The following is a 26582-nucleotide window of genomic DNA, read 5'->3' on the forward strand; positions in this document are numbered from 1 at the left end:
TGCCTTGCCACAGTCTGGAAAGAAAAGCCACCTCACAGAGAGGTTAATAAACATAAAGCACTCATCACTCCCAAGAGAGGGTATGGGAAGAAGCAGAAATGGGCTTCAAAATGTCTGAGACACATTTATAGAGACTGAGTCGCAAATGGCTGCCATTTAGTGAGCCTTTTAAGCTATTGTGGTGCCAGGACACCTCCTGTCCTAGGATCTGTCTCCGGGTCACTTCAGTTCCTTGTCCTGACCTCTGGCAATGGGCTTCCTGATAACAGGGCCTGCTGGCTCGCAGGCAGCCATCTCACTGCTCAGCCAGACGCAGGGTTCTCGGGTTTTGAAATGGTGGGTCTCACTACAACTTACACTGGCTGTTTTTCTGTTTTTCTTTTCTGTCTTGATGAAAAATCCTTGATGCTTTTACAGTAGCAGGATTAACAGAAGTATAACTTAGGGGCACTGGGGTAGCTCAGCCTGTTAAGCATCTGCCTTCGGCTCAGGGTCCTGGGATCGAGCTTAGGCTCCCTGCTCAGCTGGGGGTTTGCTTCTCCCTCTTCCTCTGCTGCTCACCCTGCTTGTTCTCTCTCTCTCTCTCATAAATGAAATATTAAAAAAAAAAAAGAAAAGAAAAAGGAAGTGTAAGTTTCACAATCTCCAAAGTGGGTTTTCCATAATTTCGATAGTTCTCTTGGGCTGGTTTTAGCTTTACTTCAGGATCTGTTGGTGATGCTTTGGGAGGGATAAAACTGGAACACTGAGCAGGGTGGGGAGGAAGGGTTCCAAGCCTTCCCTGTCCACGATCTTCCCTGTCCAGAAACGGGCTTATGGATGGAACCCATCTTCTTGGTTCAAGAAGGAAGGGGGTGAATGAGAGGCATGGCGGGTCTGCTGCGTGCTGGGTCTAGCATCACAACCCTTAATAGTATCTTACATCTACTGAGCACTTAACCAGCGGGCACTGTGCTAACCCCTTCCTAGGTGTGGTCTCATTTCATCTTCACAGCAATCCTGGGAGGTAGATACTGTTTCTTGCTCCATTCTACAGAGGAGGAAAATGAAGTTTGCAGATGTTAAATAACTTCCTCAGACTCACCCCATCCCCCCCCCAGGAAGCAGCAGAGGTAGCACTGAGCATAATTAGAGTCTGACTCCAGAGCCTCTGCTTGACCCATCCCCCAGGACTGCAGGTGCCAGCCCACCTGACCCTCATGGCAACACTGCAAGGCTGGCTTTATTATCCCATTTCACAGAGGAGGAAAGTGAGGCTCAGAGCAACAGGTAAAAGCCCAGATCTCATTGCTAGGAATTGTCAAAGATGGGAACAGGGGCACAGGCCTCCTGACATCAAGCAAGATCTTTTTTTTTTTTTAAAGATTTTATTTATTTATTCATGAGAGACACGCAGAGAGAGGCAGAGACATAGGCAGAGGAAGAAGCAAGCTCCATGCAGGGAGCCCGATGGTGGACTTGATCCCGGAACCCCAGGACCACGCCTTGAGCTGGAAGCAGACACTCAACCGCTGAGCCACCCAGGCATCCCACATCAAGCGAATTCTTGATGGAGGAAGGAACAAGGCTGGCGTGAAGATTTTTCTACCAGATGAGGAGCCTCTTAAGGTCAGGGCTAGTGTCAGGTTCAGCACCCCACACCCCCTGGGACAGGGGCCGGGGGTCAGGTTCAGCTGCCCCACACAGAATGGCACAAGGCCATTTGCTGGAGGGAGTCCTGGCCTGAGGAAGGAGAAAGGATGGGGCAGTGGTACAGGCCAAGGGGCTGGGAGATTGAATGGGAATGTCAACAGGGGTAGCGGGGGTCCAGCCAGCCTGGCCAAGGAGGGGAAGCTCTGAGCGACAGAGGCAGAGATGAAGTGGCAATCCTTGATACAGGACTCGGCTGGCCACTGGCAGGAGGCCTCCATGGGCCTCAGAGAGGCTGCTCCCATGCTATGATAGTGGCCACCTCTCAAAAGACATCTTCTTAGCCATTCTTCAAGGGCATTGTGGGAGTCCTGGGAACACAAACCCTATCTGCGGGGGAGGGTCACACTCTCCTAGAAGTGCTAGACTTTGAACAACTAAACCAATAAATATATAAAATAAGCACCGTGAAACGCAACAAACAAGGGTAATGGTAGAAGGTAATGCAGTGACCAGGGAAAACCTCTCCCAGAGGTGACTTTTAAGCTGAGACCAGATGCTGGAGAAGGAGCCAGCTACCAGCTATGGGAAACTCTAGGGAGAGGGCACTTTTGGAGAGAGAACTGCAAGTGCAAAGGCCCTGAGGCATGAAAAATGCTAAGGAATCTATGGGAAGCATAATGAGAAAGGGGGCGTATGGCGGGAGATGGGCATTTCTCACCACCAGGACAGTGGGGAAAGAGAGCCCCAGCAGGGAGAGCCCGGATGCAAGCTCTTACACCAACATGGCCTCCTGGGTACCAGGATAGGCCCTCCCTGCGTGGGGCCCTGGACCTCCTTTGCACGGTGATGGGATTGGTCTCTCAGGGTCCCAGCTTTCTGGGGAGGGAATTTAATTCCTCATGGTCTCCTGTCTCCTGCCGTTCCCACCAGACCCGGGCCCTTAGGGGCCAGGACTAGTGTTTTCCCCACCGGGGGTTCCCAGAAAATCTCAGAACTCCCTCTCCAGTCCTGGGACACTAGGGTCGGGAAAGAGGAAGGAAATTCTCACACACAGCAAACTCCCAGGGAGTTTGTTCATGTTCCCAGGCTGACAACTGGCAACCCTCAGAACTCCTGCCCCTTCCTCCTCCTCCTCCTTCTCCTCCTCCTCCTCCTCTTCCCCCTCCCCCTCCTCCTCCTCCTCTCTCCCTGTCTCCCTCTCTCCCCCGGCCCCCCTTCTCTGGCTTAATGACTTCCACATGGGCCTCTGGCAGCTGGAGCCAAGCCTCCCAGCATTGTCTGAAATCTCCAAATTTAGAAGAAATATGAAAATTGTCAACCACTCCTTCCTTAGGGGGTAAAAGCAACATTCGGCACCGGGGGCAGGTCAAGGCGAGGCAGTCACGTGGCGGGCGCCCGGGCCAATGGGGGGCCCCGGGAGGACTCAGCACCCGCCTCACCCCAACACCGGGCTCGCCTCTTCAGCTCATATAAGGTAAAAGGCAGAGGGGCCTCTGTGGCCAAGGAGCAACAGGCAAGGGGCTAAGGGGAGGGGGGCCCAGTGCCAGCCGTTTAAAAATGCCCCGTGGCAGTGAGGGGTGCCAGAGGCCCGGTCAAGTTAGTTGAGAAGCAATGACACCCCCAACAATCCCCTAAATGAGCTGAGCCCTGTATCCAGGCTGCAAGGAGCCACACCTGGACCAGACCCCAGAAGAGGTAAGAACCAGTGGCAGATATGAGGTCTGTGAAGGGGGGTGGAGGGGTGCGCATCTGTGGCATCCTCCCCAGGGCGATGCTCTGTCCAGGAGTCTGGTCCTAGCTCTCTTGCTAACCTGCTCTGTGCTTCCACTCTTCTGGGCCTCGGTTTCCCCATTGGTACAGGGGCTGGACTGGATGATCTCTAAGTGCCCATCCTGCCCTGACCAGATGGGCAGGATCTATGGTTCTGTTGGCTTGGAGGACTCCTCGTGGCTGCGGTTACATGGCGGGTGGGAGCAGCAGGAGCGGTCAGGGTTACTGTCCTGCCGGCCCCAGCCCCGCTGCCATGCCCAAGTCTGGGCCCGTCTCCCTGGCTTCTCTGGAGACACTGCTTCTTCCTTGTTCTGTGAGGTTGGATTTCACAGCTCTAAGAGCCTGGGGCTCCTGGCAAGGAAAACTGTTTTCAAATAATGGTTTCAAGAAGCAAAGCTAGAGGCATAGTTATGTCGGCTCAGGCTCCAGCAGACGGGCAGAGAGGCGGGAAGGCCAGGGTGCTGGCCGGGGGAGGGGGATGTGGGCCCCAGCCCCAGCTCTGCCTCTCACTGCCTGGCCCTGTGGCCTTGGGCAGGCACCCTACTGTCTCTGGGCCATCTGTACCATGAAACCATTGGATGACATGGTCTCCATGCAGGATGTGGCTCCTTGAGCCCTGTTGGAGCCTAAAAGGCAGCCAGCATCGAGAAGTTTCCCCAGGAGCCCCTGAGCGGGGTCTGCCCTTTGACCATAGGCTCAGAGTCTAAACAGATGCCTCATGCCCATGGGAGCTCTCGTAGGCTGAGCCTCAAGTGACAGAAAAGAGTGGGTCTCTGACTACAGGCTTGGCCAGGGGAGGGTCAGCCCACAGCCCAGAGGCCTCAGGATGAGCCTGGCCCCAAAGCAGCCTCTGGTGTGGAAGGCGCTGGTCTCTGGATCAGGAGGCGCAGGGCCTCAGAGTGGGATGAGGATGGGATGGACAGCAGAGGCTTTCAGGAAGGGTGATGCGGTGTGGTGGGGCCTCGGAGGAAGGCAGGAGACGTGGGAGGCAGGGCTGTGTAGGGGCAGACCCTGGGATCAGCACCAGAGGGCATGCGGGCAGTATCGCTCTTGTGAATATGCTCTGGCCACATCTAGGGCCCAGAGTGGACACAGTCCCCCAGTGCCAGCCCACCCAACACCCTCACCTGCCCCCTCTGATCACATAAGGCCTGAGACCATAATGGTCCAAAAGGAGACGCTGAAATCCAACCGCTTGGGTCTAATTCTGGCTTGTTTACCTATCAGACAAGTCACCTGCCATCCCTGAGCCTCAGCTTCCTCCTCTATAAAATGGGTATGGTCGTGGTTCTAACGGCACTTGGTTTTCCTGAAGAGTGAGGGACATAGGCACACAAGAGCAGGGTACATGGTTCTGGTGTTACATTACCACCAGACCTTACTCCCCTTGAGGAGCAAGAGGACCTTACCTATGTTTAGAGAGAAGTGGGAAGGAGACCCAGACCGGGAGCGCTCAGAGTTGCTAAAGGGACAGCAGGGTCTGGAAAGAGGCAGGAGGCGTGAGTTCAAAGGTCAGAGGTTAAGAGGCCCAGAAGAGGGATCAGCTTGAGATGCCTAAAAGGCCAGGTGAGGTCTCCTTTCCTGCATTTATAGCACATGGGATGGGCAATGTGTCCCTAAGTGTGGTGTCTGAACCACTGTACACTCATCTACTGACAGGGAGCCCTGGATGGGGCCCCAGGAACCTGCATTTCAAGCTCCCAGGGAAATTCCCACACATGTGGAGTTCTGGAAACTGCTGAGCTGTCAGGCAGCCTGGGACCCTCGCAGACACAGCTGAAGCAACTAGATCCACAATGAGAGAGTGCTGCTCTGGGTCATACAGCTGATGACAAGGCTGGAGCAGAAGCAGCCACCCTGCCCAACCCTGGACTCCACGGTGGTGGTGCAGATACGAGAATTCTACTGTGATCGTTACTTTCTGGGCATTACCTAAGGCCTTTACGTGAATTAATTCACTTAATCATCACAACAACCCAATGAGGTAGATGTAATCACGATCCCCATTGTACAGATGAGAGAACTGAGGTATAGAGGTTAATTGGCTTGCCTAAGGTCACACGGCTCGTGAGCTCTTAGGTCTGGACACTGTCTGGTGCCAGTTGCCTCAGCCGCTGTCTGTCCGTGGCTCTCCCACCCCCTGCCCTGCCCCTCGGCCACTGCACCCTGGAACTTCCTGCAGACCCTCCAGTGTACCTCATGAACATACACGGAGGATTTCCTGGGAGCCAGGCACCACGCTGAATGGTTGGTGGCATCATTTGATCCTCCCAGGATTACCGAGAGGCAGGAATCAGCATTGTTCTCTTATCCCTAATTTATAGAGCAGGAAACCACTGGAGCTTACCCAAGGTCACACAATTAGAAAGTGGCAGAAGGGATTTAAACTCAGCCTGCAACTCCTAAACGCTTGCTCTTAGCCTGCCCACCCCGGCTCCTCCGAGAGCAGTGATGAGGAATGCCACTTCAGAAGAGGAGACCAGGCTCAGAACTTGCACCCAAGTGTTCTAGTTCATTTCAAAGCCATTGCTTTCCCTTCAGCCCCGCTGCTGCCCCAGGATGGAAAGACCTTGCTTGTCACTTGTCCCTAAGAGCCACACTGCCGCTCTTTGAGTAAAATCAGCCCTTACCAGACTGGCCAGTTGTTGGGAAGAGCTGATATGTATAGCCCTGAGGAATAGAAAGTTCCAGGTCCAGTGCCACCCTGGACCCTCGGGGCTGTACCTGATTCCCCTTGTGAGCCTCAAGGAGTTGGGGAGATAGTCTCTGAGGTTCTCACCACCCGGCTATGCCTGGGCTGTGCCTCAACTACAACTTTCCAAGTGAACCATCCCCAGGATTCAGGGCCATGAGGTGGTGCAAAGAACCATGATAAAAGGCTTTTCTAACTGCTTAGTTATTGTGACTGTCCACATCGCCTGATGCCTAGGAGCCAGAGTTTCTCCGGAATTTATACCTAGAGAGAAAGATTGCTGGGTCCTGGGGTGCATGCCTGTCAACTTTACAGGACAGAGCTGGTTTATTTTCCAAAGTGGCTGCACCAAGTCATCAGGTACATACGAGCATCCTCCTCCTTGACCACACTTAAAATTGCCAGATTTCTGGAAGTATATATATTATACACTTTATTTTGTATCTATCAGATTTGTATAATAAAGAATGAAAGGAGGGCACCTGGCTGGCTCAGTCAGTACATTATGCAACGCTTGAACTCAGGGTCATGAGTTCAAGCCCCATGGTGGGCCTAGAGTTTACTTTAAAAAAAAAAAAAAGGAAGGAAAAAAAGGAATGAAAGGAAGAAACAAAAACACTGCTCACTACAGTCCAACATGGGTATCTAGAAATGTGCCCTGCATGCACCAAGTGGCAGAGCGTCCAGAAAGTCTTGGGGCAGGAGCGGGCACTGCCCCTGTGGCCTTCCTCCAGCTGGCAGTGCGCAGGATGCTCCAAGCAGAGGCCGCCTGCCAGGTCATCGGCAGGAATTCGGGGGAAAGGGCCCACAGTGGCTGGCACCTCCCAACGGCCTGTCTAGACAGGCCCCACGGGGCTTCACCACGCATCGCAAGAGCCCACAGAGGTGGCCCCCTCCCCGCTTGCAAAAGAGGCTATTTGGCAGCCAAGCTTCTCCACCAGAAACTTTGTGTCCAGTTCAGAGCATGCCCTCATGCGGGGCACAAACCACCCATTCTCATGGCCCACGGAGACCAACTCATCCAGGCCCCTTATTGTTCAGATGAAGAAACAGGCCAACATCGGAGCCACGGGGCTTTCAGAGAGGGGGTGAAACTCTGTCCGAGTGAAGAGTGGCCAGAGGGGGGAGGCTAAGATGCAAAAGGCTGGTGGTTAAAGGTGCCAAGTGGCAGCCAGGCCCCCTGGGTTTGAATTCCAGATGTTCCTCGTAGCCACTGTGACTTGAGACATGTTAAAAATTCCCGTCTCGTCGGGGTATTGAGTGGGCTAAGACTCCCGAGGCCCTCAGAGCAGTGACTGTCACACAGGAAGTGCTTGATAACAACTAACTGCTAAAATGTGATGACAGTGGTGTCCCCACCCCCCGCCACGTCCACAGGGCACACGTCCCGAGCCCCCCAGTGGCCTCCTGAAACCACAGATAGCGCTGAGCCCTATGTGCACTGCTCCTCCCTATCCATGCATACGTACCGATGAAAAGATTTAATTTATACATTCGTCACAATAAGAGACGAACAGTACCTAATAATAAAATAGAACAATTATAACAATCCACCGTGATAAAACTTATGTGAGCGTGGTCTCTCTCTCTCTCAGAATATCCTACTGAGCTGCACTCGCCCTCCTTGTGATGCTGTGAGGTGAGAAAGTGCCTCTGTGAGGACCTGGCACTGTGACGTAGCCGTGGGCTACCGCTGGGTCACCTGCTTCTGGGTGGCAGGCAGTCGCCCACGAGTAGCTGAAACCACAGAGAAGTGAGGGGATTGTGTCCTAAACACAGCTTCTTCGGGAGGGAAGGAGGCACCGTAGTGGGCTCCAATTCTTCCCCCCACGGGGCTAAATGGCCTTTGTTCCTTCAAAAATAACAATTGCAAAAAATAAAATAAAATAAAATAAAATAAAATAAAATAAAATAAAATAAAATAAAATAAAATAAAATAAAATAAAATAAAATAAAATAAAATAAAATAAAATAAATAAAATAAAATAATAAAATAAAATAAAATAAAATAAAATAAAATAAATAACAATTGCAGGCGCGCCTGGGAGGCTCAATTGGTTAAACATCCACCTTCGGCTCAGGTTATGATCTTAGGGTCCTGGGATCCAGCGCACTGGGCCTCCTGCTCAGCAGGGAGTCTTCTTCTCCCCCCTCCCCTCTGTCTCTCTCTCCCCCTGCCTCTCTCCACCGCTCCTTCTCTCTCTCTCTCTCAAATAAATAAATAAAATCTTAAAAAAAAAAATGCCACATACCAAGTCTTCCCAAGGGCCAGGCCTTTTGCCCAGTGCTCTCTAAGGCAAGTACCGTCGCCTCTCTGGGGACCCAGAGACTCAGAGAGATTTAGTCCTTTGCCCAAAGTTACACAGCTTGTAAGAGGCTACGCTAGAGCTCAAGCCCAGGTCTGGCTGACTCCGGAACCGTGCACTTCTACTGCAGCAATGTCCCCAGTGCGTCTGTGAGCAAGAGCGAGTTCTGGTTCCAGCCTGCCCAGGGGGCCCAACCCTTGGCATTTGGAAAGGGGACCATCCGAAACCTGGTGCCTTCTTTCCGATTAAGTATTGTTATGGGGAGGAGATAGAGCCCCCCACTTCCTTCCCTATGCTTGCTCAGGGACAAAAGTGCAAACCGTGGCCAGACTTATCTTTTTTGTCAATAAGCATCGATTAGTGTGGGCTGAGTACCTGAGGACATCAGTCCTGGGTGCCCCCAACCCAGCACAGCCCATCAGAGATTTGAGGAGGGGGCAGTGAGCTAGACTAAGGCTGGAAGAATCAGCCTCGCCCCGGCTCCTCCCCAAGTGCCCATAAGGGGGTCACAAGCCTCGGTCCCCTTCTGAGTGGCCCTCCCCTGCCCCAAGCCATGCTCCAGGGGACATAGTAAAGTCCTAAATTGGGAAACACATTGGGCCCTGTGAGCTTAACAGGGACACTGTTCAGCTGCCACTAACTCCCACTCACCACCATCCTCCTCCTCCTCCTCCTCCTCCTCCTCCTCCTCCTCCTCCTCCTCTTCCTCCTCCCCTTCTTCCTCCTTCTCCTCCTCTTTCTCGTTCAGGCAAATGAGGATGGGGGCAAAGTGTCCAGAGGGAGGCGGCCATCTCAGGATGGCATCTGTAGTGGCCATGACAACCACCCCCCAGCCGGTCTACCAGGCTCGAAGGCCACTGGCCGGTCGACCCAGAGACTGCCAGACTTTGAGCATGCGACCTGACAACCCCACTGGGTCCCAGGGTGTCGGCTGAGATAAGCTGGAGCAAGACGGGGAGAAAGGGAAAGAGTCATGCTAAGACTCTGACCCCAGCTCCGTAGCCCACACACTCGGTAAGTTCCCCGTGCCTGTGGGCCCTTCGGGCTGTGATGGTCCATGATCTGGGATTGGAAGGGAGATAGCTCGGGCCATCCCACGTCTGATGGTGGCTGCCCAGACTCTCAGGGAGAGGAAATCTGGGTAGAGGTGGTCAGAGCAGTGGGGGCATGCTTAGGACAGACAGAGAAGGAGGCAGAAGGCTTTCCGGGTGGAGAGCTCTCTGTGCGAAGGTGTGGAGGCGGGACTGCAAGGACACTTGTAGAACAGCAAACAAGCCCATTCGCCTGGGCCAGAGGGTAGGTCTAGCAGCTTGGTGAGATTCGAGGCTGGGGAAGTGGGGAGGGTTTGGTCATGGAGTGGCTTGAGTAGCCTGCAACCAAAGCCCCCCAGAGTGGCAGAGGTCTTTCTTGGGACCCATCTCTAGGAGGACATCCCTATCTTTACTTAGCCGGTTTATCTCCTTGCCCTCCCCAGGCCGAGAGCCCCAGTGCAGAGGAGACACCTGGGGATCTGGGCACTGGTGGGATTAGGAGGGGTTGGAAGCCCAAGGGCTGTAGTCACCATCTCTAAACTCCTGAAGAGCTTTCTAGGAAACAGGAACTTGTTCCTTATAGCCCTAAAAGATGGGCCAGACATGGGCCCAGAGAGGTCGAAGTCATGGGGATTTTAGGAAGGAGTCTCCAATAGTTTGTCCAAAGAGAGATGAGGTGATTGGGGAAGAAGTGAGCAACCCATCACCAGAGGTATGCAGGCTTAGCATGGACACTGTAGAGAGCAATCAAACATTAGAGGAGTCTGGGCCTCATGGCCTTTCCCACCACCGGGCTGGGACTTCGCATCACAGCTCTAGCTGCCTTGGGACAATCCTACTGGACTGAGCTCTCCTGCTGCCTGGATGTCAGATTCCCAGCTAGGCATGACATCAGTTCTGCCCTGACTTCACAAGAACCCTCTAGGGACCCTCCTCCCGCCCACTTCCTTTCCCCCACTGCTGCTTTTTGCCCTTCCCAGGGAGCACCAGGACTGACCAGGGAGACCTGGAGCCTGGTTTTAAGACTGGGTCTCCGGGGAACATTCAGCCGATGGCCTTCCACCCCAGCAGGAATGAGGCAGAGGGGCCAGGGTCCCTGGGAGCCCTGTTCACACGCCCCAGAGAGTCTACATGGAAATTCCAGGAAGGTCACAGGGAAGCTTCCAATTTAGAACAAGATACTTTATTTTTGTCCCCCTTTCTCCCCTGTCCCTCCTTCCCCCCACTAGTGGGTGGAGGTGTCACAGGAGGCTGGAAGAGGAAAGCAAGCCTCCTCTTTGGGCTGAGTCACAGAAAGAATGAGTGTGGAGAGACGAGGTGTGGGCAGATGGGAGGGAAGGGGAGCCACCCAGGGCCTGGGGAGGTGGACATCCACGTGGGGAAGAGTAGAGGGGCGGGAAGAGTCAAGGGGAGAGCCAGGCCTGAGCAGTGTCCTAGGCAGTGAGCACAAGACATGCTGGACACTCAAGACCAGAGATCTACGAACTGATTCTCTGAATCAGCCGGGTTCCCAGAATAGACAGAGGGTCTTGGGATGTGGGCCCCCAGAAACCTCAGGCACTGGGTCCCCATATCAATGGACTAGAAATCTACAGAACAGCACTGGATCCATCTCATTCATCCTGGTGACCCTGGCAGATGCTTGGTACCTTGAGGCCAATGGCAGGCAGGGACTTGCCCAAGATCACACTGCCCAGCCGTGGGCATCCTTTGCCTCTTCCCTGCTTCCCTCCAGGGTCTTCGAAGCCAAGGGGAGGGGACAGAGGAGAGGAAGGTGCCCCGCCAGGACATAATTATCTCCATGAAGCAGCCAAAAGATGATGGTGTGTTTTGAGTTCTGGCTGCCCTGTCCAGGAAGGCCCTTTTCCTGGCCAGAGAGAGTCCCCCAAATTGTTGGCTGCTGCAGATGGGAGACCTCCTGCAGAGGAAAGAGCCCACGGCTGGGAGGGAAAGCCCTTGGTTCTATTCTTGGCTCCGCCTCAAGCTTTCACATAACCTTGAGCATGGCCATGAGCATGAGGTCTTTTCTGGCCTCAGTGTGTCCAGTGAGGAATTGGCCCCAACCAGCTTAAACAGTCAGAGGGTCCCACCCATGATTGCCTCAGTCTCCAGTGAGGTGCCATCTCCCTCTGTCTTGGTCCACTTGAGCTTTTTGCCTCAGCACAGGAAGTAGGCCAGGCACAGGAAGAAAGCAGCAGCCTGCAGGTTCCCCTCTGCCTGGGAGCAGCGTCCTCTATGCCCAAGCTCCGCCACCCAGCCTTGGAATTCCCAGAGAGGCAATAAGCTAAGAAGGCCCTTAAGATTACTCCAGTGAGGGAATCTGAGACCAGAGAGGTTCAGCAGATTGCTCAAGGCCACTCAGCAAACCATGTGCAAAAGGGAATTCCTGGACAGGGCAGCCAGAACTCAAAACACACCATCATCTTTTGGCTGCTTTGTGGAGATAATTATGTCCTGGTGGGGCACCTTCCTCTCCTCTGTCCCCTCCCCTTGGCTTCGAGGACCCTGGAGGGAAGCAGGGAAGAGGCAAAGGATGCCCACAGCTGGGCAGCCACTCTGGCACTCTGGGGAAGTGAGTCTTGGGTCTCCTGATGCCCAGAGCAGTGCTCTCTCTCTGCTAACCACACTGCCCTTTAGAATAATGAGCATGTAAGCTGTCCTCATGTATTTACCTTGACACTTCACATGTCCACACAGGGATCCTACAGTCTCTTCCCCTCTCTGGGATACAGTTTCTTCTAAAAACAGGGAGATGAGGTGGACCAGATGTCTCTCTAAGGCCTTCCACCCCATCACAAGGGCTCCACCAACACCCCAGGGCTTTCCAGTGTGATCACCTCAGCCCTTTCTTCACAGAGGATGAAGCTACCCAGGGCCAGGCCATCCCACCAAGTCACAACCCCCACCCAGACTGTCCCACTCCAGACCCCAGGGCTGGGCTTCATCCAGAACTACAGGCTCTGGCCCAGCTCCCCCTCTGAGGATCTGAATTTTTCTTACCATAAAAGGGCAAGCGTGCCTCTCCCGGCCCTGCTGCCAGCCCCGCTGGGGGAAAGGCTGAACTATTTTTAGAAAACTCAAGGGTTTGCTCCTGAACTCAAGATGGAGCTTGTCTGAGCCTGCAGCTGGGAGCCCCTTCCCCATCCTCGCCCACCTTCTCTCCCTCTTCCCCCTCCTTGCCTCTCACCCCCTCTTCCCCTCCCTGCCTCTCTCCCTTTGGCCCTCTCTCCTGGTCCATCTCTCCTCCTGTGTGCTCCTCCTCCCCTCTCCCTTCCTCCTCCACACTTCTCTCTCCTCCCTGGTCTCAGAGCCAGCTCCCCTCCCCCAGCTCCCTCCTTCAGCTCTTGCTTCGGAGGATGGAGAAAGTAACACATCTGCACCCCCATCCCCTTCTTAAACACTATTTACAACATAAATTCCAAACATCCGCCATCTGGTTCTAGGAAGGGCCAAAAGATATTTAGAAAAGGAAGTCATGATTATTCCATCTTCAAAGCCAAAGGAACTTAAGGGCCCCCTCTCTCCCGCCTTCCTCCCCGGGCCTCTTTGTTAAGATCTAACAGATTAGGATCACTCAGTGAGTAGAAAGGTCAGTTCCAGCTGGGCCTTGGCCTGCATCACTTTGAGCTCATTGCTTCTCCTGCCTGCACCTCAGTTTCCCTATCTGAGCAATGGGCGCACAACTAGGGTGCCTCCGGGACTAATGTTCCAAGTCCTGCTGTATAAAAACCACCAGCTCCAGGTCCCCGGGGCCTGCCCTGGGCTGAGCAGTAGGATGGGATGGGGGCAGTGGGAAACAGAGCAAGAGGCAGCCTGGGGCTCTCCTTCTCTCTCATTCCATGGAGCTCCGTGCAGACCATTCACCTTCCTTCCCACTGACACTAACACCACGGGGGTGGGCTGGGGTCGAGCTGTCCCCTCTATCTATCTATGCATGGAATCCAGTCCCCTCCCCACCACAGCACAGTGAGGCCCAGAGAAGGGAAGTGACTTGTCTACAATCACACAGCAGGTCCACAAGGTGACCTGATGTCAAACTCACTGCTCTCCCATCTGACACATTCCAGAAGAAACCAGCATCTGATCCAGAAAGCATCACTCAGTCTCAGCAACCCCAGAAGTCCCAGTTCTTTGCAAAGTGGACAGAACAGAAGGCAGAACCAATCCCTTTATCATGTGTGCGTGCGTGTGTGTGTGTTTATATTTTAAACAGCATGCACGGGAGAAATACTGTGGACAAGAGGCATAACCACAACCAAAATGAGAAGTCTCCTTGCTTCTGGAGACACACAGCCTTGCCAAGGCCCACATGCTTCCACTGACACTGAAAATGCTTTCTTTGCTCACAACCCCCTTTCCATAAAAAACTAACATGGGCCTGACAAAGTGCCATGAGACACTGACTCAGGTTGTCATTCTGTAAAAATCGTGCCAGGAATAGTCTGGTCTAACAGGGGAGCCGTGAAAATACGCGTTGGGCTGCCTGAAGCCAATCCTGAGCCTGACACTCACTAGCTGTGTGACCTTGAGCGTGTGCTGTAATCTCTGGGAGCCTCAGTTTCTTCACCTGTAAAGTGGGAATGTCAATGGTAGCTAACTCCTAGGTGACTATGAGAAAGCCTCTATACAAGAAAGTACTTGGCAAGTGTGCAGCACATTGAAAGCTCTTGTTATGATTCCAGCATGTCCCAGTGTAGGTCACTATGTGGTGGCTATTGTCACTGACACTGCCTGTCCCTGTTTTTGTTTTCCCTGGGGGGTCAGGGTCTATGAGTGCATGGAGATCCTCTGCCCCCCACTACTCGGCTCCCCTGGAGCCTGAGCACCTCGAGGCAGGTCTGGGCTCCTGGGCTGGGCAGGTGGGGGCCCCTACCCTCTCCCTGTCCTCCCTTTTTCCTCCATCACTCTCCATTCAGCCTCAAACTGCATTCCCAGGGCTGGCTCAAAAGTCCCCAGCAGCAGCCTTCCCTGGGGAGGAAGTAGGGAGCGTGTGAGGCTAGTGAACTCAGCTGGGGTGTCAAGGGGATGGGAGGGCGTCCTGGGAACAGAGGCCCAGAGAAGCCGCATAACAGAGGGGCCCTGGAAAGGGGCCCCACACGGTAGCTCCCACCCCAGCTTCCACATCTTCTCTGGATGCCTCTCTGGACCTTTGCCCTCATCCTTCCTGCTTCCCTTTCTCCCATGCCTATGCCTCACTGTGAGTCCAGTGCTGGGCTCGTGATGGAAATCGCAGCCGTTTATGTGGGCTCACGACGTGCCAGCAACTGCGTCTGCACTTGACACGACTTCATCTGACCTTCACAGACAAGCCCGAGTCAGGAGAGGAGCAGCCACTCGCTCGCTCTTGATCGCACAGCTAGAAGGAGCCAGGGGCGAGATGCAGTGCAGATCTGCCTGGCTCCAGGGCCTGTCTTCTCTGTTCTTTGCAAATATATGGCCAAAACCCTAGGACCCTAGAGCCCAAGGGAAACACAGCCTGGGGGAGCCACGTGCCTGAGGAGGCCAAGGAAGGGGAGCTGAGGGCAAGGAAGCCTCTCCAGAGAGAACCCACTGTGGGCATGGGTTCGCGTGGTTGCACGGAGCCCCGACCTCAGCCCTCTCCCACTGTGGTGCCATCTGGCTCGCAGATGTGGCCCATTCCCAGGCCCTCGTGTTCCTTGGAAACTAGCAAGGCCAGCAGAGGGCACAGCGGCTTTTGCAATGACCTAAGGCTGTGAGCTTTGTTTCAGGGTCATCCAGCCACTTGGGCTCAGGGGGCAGCTGGATGGAGCGTGAGCAGCCCTGGGTTCAAGCTTGTCTCTGGTTCTCGCCAGCGGGTGGTGAACCCTGGGCACATTGCAGGGCTGCTGGGAACCTCAGGCGGGGAAGTTACTTCTACCTCTGGCCTCTGGCGGAGGTTGTGAAGGTGCCCTCAGTTATGGAAAGAAGCACTTTGAGGGGTGAAAGCCTTGGGCAGCTGGAAGCAGTCACAGGCGGCCCCAAGGCTGGCCCTTCAGTCTTGGCCACTGTGTTAACCCCAAGTTGTGTGTGTGTGTGTGTGTGTGTGTTTAAGATTGTATCTATTTATTCATGAGAGACATAGAGACAAAGGCAGAGACACAGGCAGAGGGAGAAGCAGGCTCCCTGTGGGAAGCCAGATGCAGGACTCATCCCAGGACCCCAGGATCATGACCTGAGCCAAAGGCAGATGAGCCACCCAGGTGCCCAGCCCAAGTTTTGACTTACCCCTAAATGGCTGCTTTCTGATGTGTGAGCCGGAGGCGGAGTCATTCGTCAGAGGGGTTTCTGGAAAACTTCCTTCCACACCCTTTCTTTCAAGATGGAGCCTTAGTGTGCTGGGGAGGAAAAGCCACCCCTCCTGCTCTTGGAGCTGCTCAGAAGACTGCCTCTGAAAACCAGGCAGGTGAAGCAGGACGGTGGCTGCCTAGGGCCCAAGGAGCAGGCTCTTTGGGCCTCTAAGGTCCCAGCAGTTTCAGCCTGGGGCTTCTGAGGACCCAGCAGGAGGCCAGGCCCATCCTCAGGCCCTCGGAGCCCCCGGGAGCCCAGTCAGGTCCCACAGGGCACCCCAGTATCCTTCTGAGAGGCAGTATCCTTGTCTCCTTCAGGCCAGGGCTACTGGCTGGTGGGAGCCCTTCCCAGAACCTAACACTGGAGGAACAAGCACCCCAGAGAGGGCCCTCCTGAGGACCAGAGAGGAGGGCAGGCCGCAGGGGGCCCTGAAAACAGAGCCCTGAGTGCCTCTCCCGGCCGCCTCTGGCACCCACATGCCCACGGCCCCACCTCCGCTGCTGGAGCCTCCTGCAGCAGCCCTGTGCCTCAGACCACACTCCCCATCCCAGCCCTCAGAATGACCAAGAAACTGGGCCTTGGAAGGGGAAGAGTTGAAAGAAGGCCTCTGCTGATGGAGGGGTTGTGGGCCACTGCGGCCGGCGAGGTGTGGGCTGTCAGTGAAAAGAAGTGGAGCCAAAGAAGGGGAAACAACCTGGAGACAAAAATCCACCCCATCCCATGCTCCCTACAAACTAGCGAAGCAAAGCCTATGTGCTACGGAGAGTAAGAGATTTGGAGGACATGTGGAGAATGGCAGCAATCTTCCCTGGGGAGGAGTAACCAGGGTCGGATTCTAGGAACAGGTAGACGGTGGGGTTGGTGAGTCTGGTGACAACAGACCCAGCATCCAGGGCTGGGGCGTGGGCCTGGGGTGTGCAGTGCTGGGCACCGAGTGGGCTCAAGACACCATAGCAGGGTTTTTTCATTTTGTTTTGTTTTTTCCCCATCCATCACATTCTTCTACGCTTGCCAGTTCTAGTTCCCTGCACGTGGAGCAGGCAGGGTGAGGTACGGGCTCCATAAGACAGGTAGAGAAACTGAGGCACGGGGAAGTGGAGGACCCCACTCTCCTGGACAGTCAGTTGCGGAGCAGGGTTCTGGCCCCGGATCTCCCGAGGGTTGAAAGAGTGGACGAGGATCCAATGGTGGGAGGAGGACGCAGGGCTCTGGCAAGAAGCTGACACTCCAGGACAGGTGACAAGGCCCAGGCCTGGCTTACATAACGCAGCACACCTGTTCACCTCTGCATGCCCCGCACGTGCAAGCAAACGTGTGCTCCAGCACAGCACGCACACCCGGCCCTCGCTCCCTAGCCAATGATCCTCAGAGCCTGGGTCTAAACAAATTGGATTAGGAGGGCTGCAGGCACCTCTTCCCCCGCACCGTCCAGCGCCGACACTGAGCAGGCCTGCAGAGCTGCCAGCTGCGGTCTCTCGGCCACGCTGACAGTCCGTCCTCAGTCCCAGAGACCTGCCCCTGGGCCCCAGGAAGAGGGTCTGAGAGGATGCCAGGATGATGGATGGGCTAGCTCAAGAGCACACAGGATGTCGGTGCTTGTGCAAGGCTCGTTTCTGAGCTGTTCCCAGCACCCCACCCCCACCTCCCCTCCCGCTGCCTCTCCCACGATCACTGCTGCCAGGGCCGGGAGCCCAGGCCCCGAGCAGATCCACCCTGGATCCTCCATCCCACAGCTGGACAAGTGAGAACTGGTCAGCTCAGAAAAGACAATAGCCTGGGGGACCAGACACAGGCAGGCACTTCACAGGGAAAAAGAACTTATGAACAGGGAGACGATGCCCATTATAAAAGTGACATCTCAGGGCTTTCTCATCCATTGTTTTGTTCATTCCTCAGAGTGGGCCTGGGACTGGGAGATGATGCCTGTAACACAGATGTGACTATTGAGCTTTGCTATTCAGTGATTCCACAACTTCCCTTTTCTGAGCCCTGAGTCTGCTCCAGCCCTGTGTGGGGGTACTGGGAGCCCTCAGATGAACAGCTTGGTACCCCCATTGCTAAACAGGACAGACTCCCTTGGGCTTGGGCTCTGGGGCCTCCCTGGTCTTCCTGGGGAGCAGTCCCAGCAGATGTCATTTCCATATGATGCATGTGAGCGGCTGAGTATTATCACTGAGAGCAGCCTTAGCAGTCAGCCCATTCAAAACACAGACCCTGAAGTCAGCCCCAAGTTCAAACCCTGCCTTGCTCCCTTTCTAGCTGGATAGCTGGGGCCAGCTGGCCTCTTCAGGCCTGTTTTCCCTTCTGTGAAGTGGAGGTACAAAAGTTCCCCCTTTGTGGCATTGTAAGGATTTTTTTTTTTAATTTTTTAACTTTATTTATTTATTTATCTATCTATCGCTGTAAGGATTAATCAGTACTTTCCATACTCCCATTTGACACAGGGAGAAACAGAGGCAGGAGAGGGAAAGGGCTTGACCAAGATCACTCAGTGAGTTGGGGATTAAGTAGGGACCAGGTAGGGACCCCCTTCCTCCACCCCTCATCTCAGTATAAATCCTCCCCACTGGCTCCACCCCAAGTGGCCTAGAGGCCAGGCCAGGCGGCCAGCCTATATAGGCAACTATGGGGACAGGACCTGGGTCCCACCCTCCACCTCCAGCTCTGCCCTGGCCTCTGCAGCAGCAGAGTCCCAGGTGACCAACAGTGGCCCCCAGCCCTCAGTGGTGGTGGAGGGTGGGGGAGCACAGGGACGGGCTCCCAGCCCGGAGCGGCCTGGCCATATAAGGGAAGGAGCCAGAGAGGCCTCCTCACTCAGGCCTGGCGAGAAAACCCAGACAGCCACTGTTTATTTTCTCCTTCCCAGCCTCCCGGAGCTTCCCAAGAAGACAGAGGTTCCCCCCACTGGCTGGGCTCAGCGACATTTCCTGAAGACAGTGAGGAGCAGGGAGGGGGAATCGGCCCATTCTCTGGGAGCAGCTCCCCCAGACTGCCAACAGCCGGCACCAGGTAAGAATCTGCCCTGTAAGAGTCTAAGGCCACCTGTTCAACCGTGTCCTTGGGCAGAGGGGATATGGAGCCGTGGAGAGCCGGGAGACGTGACCACAGCAGCTGGTGATCAAAGTCGGGTCTCCCACATGGCCCCCTGCCCCCCAGACTGGGGACCAGGAGTAGGAAGGAGCCTCTCGTGGGGCTACCGACCCCCTTCTCATTCAGCGGAGACCTGGGGTCAGGGTCAGCAGTGTCTGCCTGCTGGGCAAGTAAGAAAGACTCAAGGGAAGAGTTCCCAGGGCCAGAGAGCCAAGAGGACACCCTTCCTGCCTCCGTGCCCCTCCTCCCAGCCTGCCACCTCCTCCTCCAGGAAGCCATCCCAGCTTCCCAAGGGGGGGGGGCGCGACGGGGGAGGGCTCTCTGTCTTCTGAGACCTTGTCTCTCTCTTGTGTTGTGGCCCTCGGGTCTGCCCCCTATTCACCTTGCCAGGGACATTTCCCCTCTATCTCAGCCTGACGGCGCTCCTCCAGGGCAGGGACAGGGTCAGCTTCAGTGCCACGTCCCCTCTGCAGGCGGAAGACGCCCTTAGGTTTGCTGAAGGGTCAGGTGAAATGGTTAGACCCTGTCCCGAATCCAAAGGATTGGTAAAGTGGCGGGGAGAGGAGACATTCAGCCTAGAGGTTACAGTGAGGGTGCTGGCGCTGGCTGCTCTGAGTTAAGAACCCAGCTCAGCTCCTAACTCCAAGGCCTTGGGAAATTCCTTTCCCACAGAGCCTGGGAGTACAAGGGGGTTAGCACAATTAAAATAGTCAATAAACCGCTGTTCTCATTACAGACAGCATCACCAGATTTTTCTAGGTACAAGGGAACAGAACCACACAGCCCATAGCCAGAGAAGAAGGAGGCAAATAGAGTCCCGGGGCAAAGGCTGTCAACAAGCCCCTGCCTCTGCGTCAGAGTTTCTCCCACAGGAACGTGGGCCTGCCTCCCATCTACCTCCCGTCTCCATACCCGGGAGAGGCGCTATCTTTGCAACAATATTCCGAGCCCCGTGCTGGAAATAGCTCTCAACTCCCCTGGTCCAAGCAGGGCTGTGACCGTGGAACCATCTCCCTTCCATCCTGGTCCTCCACGTGGAGGTGACACCAGCTGGGCCGAAGGTTAAATGCGATGGGAACCAAACCACAGCCACTCAGATACCCCCTTCTGTATTTTTTTTCCTCTATCTGCAATCACAGTACCTCTACATTTAAGATGAGTCACGTGTACCCGCGTATGTTTGTATACTGTCCGTGAAAAACTCTGACACTGGCCATAACGAGGAGACGAAGTAAGATAAGCAGCAAGAAGGGAACAGTGTGGTTACCCTTCGCCCCAGTGCGGTGGCTTGCGAGGCCCTGGGCCTGAGGCCTGAGGTCTGAGGCCGAAGGGAAATGAGCAGGAGCTGGGAAAGCCTCAGAGACAGGAGAGCACCAAACAGGCTTTCTCGCCCTTCCTTGTAAATAGAAAGCAAACTGATGCAGGGGAAAAGCTTGCATCACTGTCTTCCACAGGTAGGACTGAGGCCCGCAGACCCCGCAGAACTGCTCATGCGGGTCGCCAGAGGTGGTCCGGTGAAGGCTTTGGAAACAGTTGTGCATCGAGGAATGCAGGAGGCCAGCTTTATCAGCTTGGTTTCTGGCCATGGAAGTTTGTCACTTTGTCAAGAACCACCCCCCACCCCCCACCTGCCCCACCGGCCTCGTACTGAAACGTCCAAGTTGGTCAGGCTGAGCATGTTCCCTCGCGGGGCTGGTAGGGGCCCATCCCAGAGTGGAGCACAGTGGACAGGCTGTGGGCTGTCTAGGACCCCCGAGGTGGGACCCCACATCGGACTCACTCCCCAGCCAAATGTGCTCTGGAGAGAGTTCCTACGGGAGAACTCCAGATGAGAGAAAGGCATTTCTTGGGCTGGGAATACCTCAGGAAGGGGCTGTCCTCCTCAGGAGGCCATGGGGACTGACCTGCCCTCAAGTGGCTGACTGGAGAGAGACACTCTTCAGCTCAAGGCCAGATTTCAGATTTCTAGGAGAGGCATAGGAGACACTTTTTTTTCAAGGAGGAGGTTTTGTTTTGTTTTGTTTTGCTTTCTTCCAGCCCTAAGAAAGGCTACCCACCCCCTTAGGCCTTCATATAACTCTGAAAGTATCTGTCATCTGGTATCAAGGCCACCACCGTAGACACCCAGCAAAGCAGGAAAGTCCTCTGGGGGTGCCCAGGAGGAACACAGGTGGCCCTGCCTGCTTGCTCGCAGAGGTTCCCACCCAAGCCAGGTCTCAAGAAGAAAATGAATTATCTATATTAGCCATTCAGTCACCCACCAAATGGTATTGCCTGGGGCCTATCACCATGTACAAAGACCTCAGCAAGGCCCAAGGACACCCCCCAAATTAACAAATGTCGGCACTGCCCCCAGGGAACTGGATACTAGCCCAGTCAGACCCGGATGCAAATAGCTCTGACACTGGAGATGAGGTTGATGAAAGTAATTCAGTCATTCAACCAATGCTTACTGAGGTCTACACTGCCGGAACCCACTTTCAGTGGTGAGCCCAGACGGCTCACGGGTGGGTGACGCAGCCCACAAGTGTGGTGCAGGATTAGAAGTAGGGCACACAGGGTGTGAGGATGTGGACCGGGGTGTCCTGATGTCTGAGGAAGTCAACAAGGGCTTCCCAGAAAAAAACGGCCTTTTGATACTAGGCGCAGGAAGAGGAGGCAGGCAGGGGGTGTGAGGGGAACAGCACAGCACCTGCGAGCCCAGAGATGGTGGGCACCACGGGGGAAGTGGGAGAGGCCTCGTGGTCTTTGGGGAGGACTTTAGAAATTAGGTGGGAGGAGAGGGAGCACTTTCAGGACCCTAAATCATGGAAGAGACATGACCATATTTACACCTGAAAAGTCACTTTGGAAGGATGTCTGGGAAGGATGCGGGGTGGACGTCGGGGCGGGTGGGGAGTGGAAGCAGGGAGACCAGGTAGGAGGCCAGGGCAAATGTTTGATGGTATAAAATATCAAGTACCACGACCGTGCTGTTTGGCTCGAAGGTACAGAGCATAAAGGTGGGGCCTGGGGTCCCATATCGGATGAGTCCATTTATTGGAATGTCTAGAATCAGCGGCTCTCGAGACAGAAAGCCGGCTGCCCAGAGCCGGGGCTGATGGCAGATGGGAGGGGCTGAATGATAAGAGGTCTCCTGTTGGGGTGATGAAGTGTCCTAAAATTGGCTGTGGCAGTGGTTGCACAACTGGGTGAAAGTATCCGAAGCCATTTCATTGTACACTTTAAGTGTATATGTGGGATTACATCTCAATAAAGCTGGTTTTTAACAAAAGAGGAGTAAAGGGAGGTGGAGGGTTGGTCCCAGAGGGCTGGGAAGCCAGGCTGAGGCCCTGAGGCTGGGAGGGAGACACCGGGGGGGGGGGGGTTGGGGGGTGCTGTGCGGTAGGGCCGTGGCCCCCCTGACACCCCCCTCCCCTGCCTAGGGTGGAGCCCCCGACAGCAGCTCCTGGCACCGAGCAGTGCGCCCTGTCTCCCAGCCTGAGGTGCAGTGCTGCATCTCTGGTCAGTTGGGAGTCTGAGATGAAGCACTGTAGCTCGGGAAGGGAGAAGTTGTTCTGCAGCCGTCAGCCTGGACTTGGTAAGTGGTGGCAGTGCTTGGGGACACCAGGCAGGATGGGAGAGTGTCCAGTCACCCTGCTGCCTGCTGCTTCCCCAGCAGTGCTGGGGAAGTTTCTGGACACAAGTGCTACCCATGCCACCATCTGCTTCATGACTGTGGCCAAATCCTGACTCCTCTGCGCACCCCAGTTGGACCATCTGCAGCTGAAGTGTTGGGGCGTTGGGTGGTCGCCGGTCCCCGACATCCTGCCTCTGCTTTCTCTTTCTGAGCCCATGGTGGACACCGCTCATCAGTCAGGGCATCCTTTCTTGAAGAGATCAGAGGCACCTTCAGAATCCTTCTCCACACCAAGTGCTGGATAGCTATGGTTCATAATCCAGAGCTGAAACCCATTCACCACTTGTGGATTGGACAAATCCTACAAACCTTTGCATCCCTAAAGACAAAAGTCAGTCAAGCTTTGAGTCAAGCTCCTCATTCTTTGAGGGCCTAACCTTGGCTCCAGGCTATTGCCTGAACCAATCCAGGCATTGCATGAAGGTCCAGCCCGTCTCAGAGGCTTGGGACAAGCAAGGAATAGCAGGGACTCACCGGACTCACCATAATGCTATTTAACCTCCTGACGTGCTTGGAAGGTGGCCGGTGTCATTGACCCATTCTAAGACGAGAAGACTGAGGCTCAGTCACCCCGGGGTTGTAGCTCTAATCTGTCTGCTTTTGAGTTTGTGTTCTTAGCCGATGCAGTGCGTGTGATTTGAACACACACACACACACACACACACACACACACACACACCCCAGGGGTGGGGGCGCAGGTGGAGACCCTAATAAATAAATCCAGTCTTCTCCTTTCACCTTGGGTCACTTTTCACAAAGACAGACCTAGAGGGTTTCCACTAAGCCTCTGGGCTGCCTTCCTCCTCCTCTCCCCAACTGCATCTGTCACACCTCATCCGGGAGGCCCTCTCCTCTCCCATTTTACAGCTGAGGAAAGCCGAGGCCGAGAGGCTTGCAGGAGATCCCCGGGAGGAAGCTGGACACTGCCAACCCTGCGGGCCCAGGGTGTAGACTCAAACCCCCCCTCTGGCCCCGGCGGTCATGGAGGGAGCGGGGAGGAGGGGGAGGGCTGGACGCCACCGGGTTTCTGGTCAACCACGCGGCCTCTGACTCCAGGCAAGGTACTTTCCAGGGCGCTTGAGGTTGCCCCCCCTGCCCCGCTGGAGCGGTCACCGTGGCACCGCGCTGACCTCTGCGGAGGGCGCTGGAGGCCGAAGAGGACTCTCGCGTTCCCGGGGACGTGGCAGCGCCGTGTCCTCACGGTCCAGTTTTCCCAGGAATCCCTTAGATGCTAAGATGGGGATTCCTGGAAATACTGTTCTTGAGGTCATGGTTTAGCAGCCGGACTCACCTCCCCGCCCCACCCAGACCTGGCCCCCCGGGACCTCAGCGCACCCTCGGAGGAGGCCCAGCAGGAGGCCGGGCGCTGGAGGTAAGGGGGCTCGCGCACCGGACGGTGAGGTGCTTCCTCTCCGCTTCGTCCATTCCGCAGCGTTCCTCGAGGCCACCTCACCGCGGCTGTAGTCTTGGGAAATCTGCCCGGTGAGGACTGATGGAACCAGGTCACCATAAAGTCTGAGCCTCTGCCCCACTTCCCAGCACGCCCTGCAGTGGGGGCCGCGATGGGGTGTCCACGTTATGGATAAACGCACATGAGTTTTTAAGTTTATTAAATCACTTAGGAAAACCAAGCACCTTAAGTCTTAGCTCGACTTGCAATGCAACCACAGAAAAATGAACTTTTTTTCATCCAGAAGACAAAAAAAGCTCAGCGCGCCCTCTTGTGGTGACACCTGCCTCTATTTACCTCCAGAAGCACGGGGTGCTCTGACACACACACACACACCGGACACATGCCCCGACATTCCTTTTGCCCCAGTCACATTGCACCAGTGAGCACATCAGCCTGCCCATCATCTCATTACCTATGATCCTCCGTCACTTAGAGACTAGTCCTACTCCTACAGCCTGGCTTCGGCCTCGAAGCTCTCCGTGCTGGGTGAGGCTGAGAGGTGAAGTGACCAGCCCAAGGTCACCCAGGCAGCCAAACGCAGAGCTGGGATTGATTCCAAGTTCAGTGGCCTGTGGCAATTCCTTAGCCACAAGCAAAAGCTACAAAAAGAAAAAAGAAAAAGATGACTCTGTCTAAAGAGACAAAGGAAATGCTAATGACCCGATGCCACAGACCCGAGGTGGTCCTGGGGCTGCACTAGAACTTTTTGCAAACTCCTTCTAGTGCTTTCCAAGGAGTCTGTAGAGAGAGTAGGTGCCGTGGCCCTAGAATCCTCACCAGAGTGTCTGGTCCCCTTACTCCCAGGGACCAGATGGCTCTCACATGTGGCTCTGGCTGTCTTCCTAGCGGACCATCTTGAAGACATTTATGCAGTATGCGAGCCCTTCCCCCTCCTCCACAGACTGGAGTCGGCCTGACGGTAGAGAGAGCTGACTTGCTCCTAATAAATGATAATAATAATAGCGTCAGTGAAAATGATAATAATAATAGCATCCATTCATTGACTGTTTACAACTAGCAAGACACTGTGCTAGACAATTCTCAGGCATTGTCCCATTCAGTCCCCACTACAACCCAGTGAGGTAGGTTCCATCGTTTACTCCATTTCACAGATGAGGAAGCCAAGGCTCAGAGAGGTTAAGAGACTTGCCTAAGGTCACCCACCTAATAACAAGCTGGGATCACATCAAGTCTGTGTTTATGCTTTTCACCTGCCCTTGCTCCCTCTGTCCCGTTGGCCTGGCCTATCTGGCAGGGCAGTCTCCCTGGGGCTCCGGGGCTGGGGGGGAGAGGGTTAATCAATCCTTCAGTGAGACCCAAGTGGTCCGACCTGTGCCTGTGGTTCTAATAAAGCACTAGACCTTTGCCTTGTGTCCTGTTTCTTCCTGGGAACACGGGGAAAGGGGAGGAGGAGAAGGCAGGGGAAGAACCTGACAGCCTGTTTTAGTTCGGGCTGTCCTAGCAAAGAACCACGGCGGGGGGAGGGGCTTCAACAAGAGAGTTTTATTTTCTCCCAGTTCTGGAGGCCAAAAGTCTAAAATCAAGGTGTCTGAAAGGTTGGTTTCTTCCAAGGCCTCTCTGGCTTGTAGACGGCTGTGTTCTCCGGGTGTCCTAATTCTGTCTTCTGAGCCAGCCAGTCCTATTGGGTTAGGGACCACCCAATGACCTCGGGTAACCTTGATTACCTCTGTAAAGACTCTCTCTCTAGTACAACCACATTCTGAGTTACTGGTGGGAAGCGGTTAGGATTTCCACATGAATTGGGTGGCGGTGGACACAAGTCAGCCCAGAATACAAGCCCAGCTGAGAAAATCCCCAAGTCTTTCACTTTGCCAGCCATTTCCAGAGGCCACCGATAGACACCAGTCAGGACCCACATCGGGGCAGTCAGAAGCCCCAGGAAGCTTCCGTGCTATGTCTAGGAACACCCGGCTCTGGCAGGTTAGAGAAGGAAAGAGTCCCACGGGGTAAGATCCACTGGGGTGGGACCGAGGCACAAGCCGAGGGGCCTAGCCACATGGCGACCTCTCCCCTTCAGTCCCAAAGGTGTGACTGACCAGATCAAACAGGAAATCACACCTCACATAGGTGTTAGGGTTCAGAGCAACTCTGGACTTTAACTGTACCGTAGGCACCATTGGCCAACGCTTGGGGTCATTTTAAATACAATCACTTCCCCTTTACCATGATCCTCCAAGCTCTGCTACATTTTGAGGGGAAAAAAAATCCAACAACCTGACAAACAGCCACTTACATCTGACAATTCCCAGATGCACAAGGCCTCCCCGCGTCTCTCCTTTGCAGCCCAGGGCAGGCCGGGAGGAACGCCTGCCAGCCTGCACCCCCCTCCTGAGGAGCCACGGGGAGGGGGTGGAGGAGGCAGGCCGAGGGCAAGACCTGTGGCTGTGTGCGCTGTGTGAGACACTCCTCCCGTCCCTATGATACACTCCCACCCCCAGTCTGTTCGGTTTTGAAACTGGACCCAGTCAGAAGCTCGTTGGCCTTGTCCTTGCTGTGGTTCCTTCTAGAACTCCCAGTGCACACCCCAGGGAACTTATCATCGCCAGCTAAGCTGGGCCTTCCTGACAGGATTCCACATTGTGGATTGGGGGTGGACGGGAGTAACAGCAAATATGTAACC

The 26582-nt window shown here is 54.9% G+C and overlaps 1 long non-coding RNA gene across 1 annotated transcript; it reads left to right on the plus strand.

Moving 5' to 3' along the window:
- Positions 1–3145: 3145 nt before the first annotated feature.
- Positions 3146–25306, plus strand: LOC129509771 (uncharacterized). The gene is made up of 2 exons (XR_008664394.1): positions 3146–3327; positions 18586–25306. It is a non-coding gene; the product is annotated as an uncharacterized LOC129509771 (long non-coding RNA).
- Positions 25307–26582: the final 1276 nt, after the last annotated feature.

Source organism: Nyctereutes procyonoides, unplaced genomic scaffold, assembly GCF_905146905.1.
Source record: "Nyctereutes procyonoides isolate TBG_1078 unplaced genomic scaffold, NYPRO_anot_genome, whole genome shotgun sequence".
Lineage (NCBI taxonomy): Eukaryota > Metazoa > Chordata > Mammalia > Carnivora > Canidae > Nyctereutes > Nyctereutes procyonoides.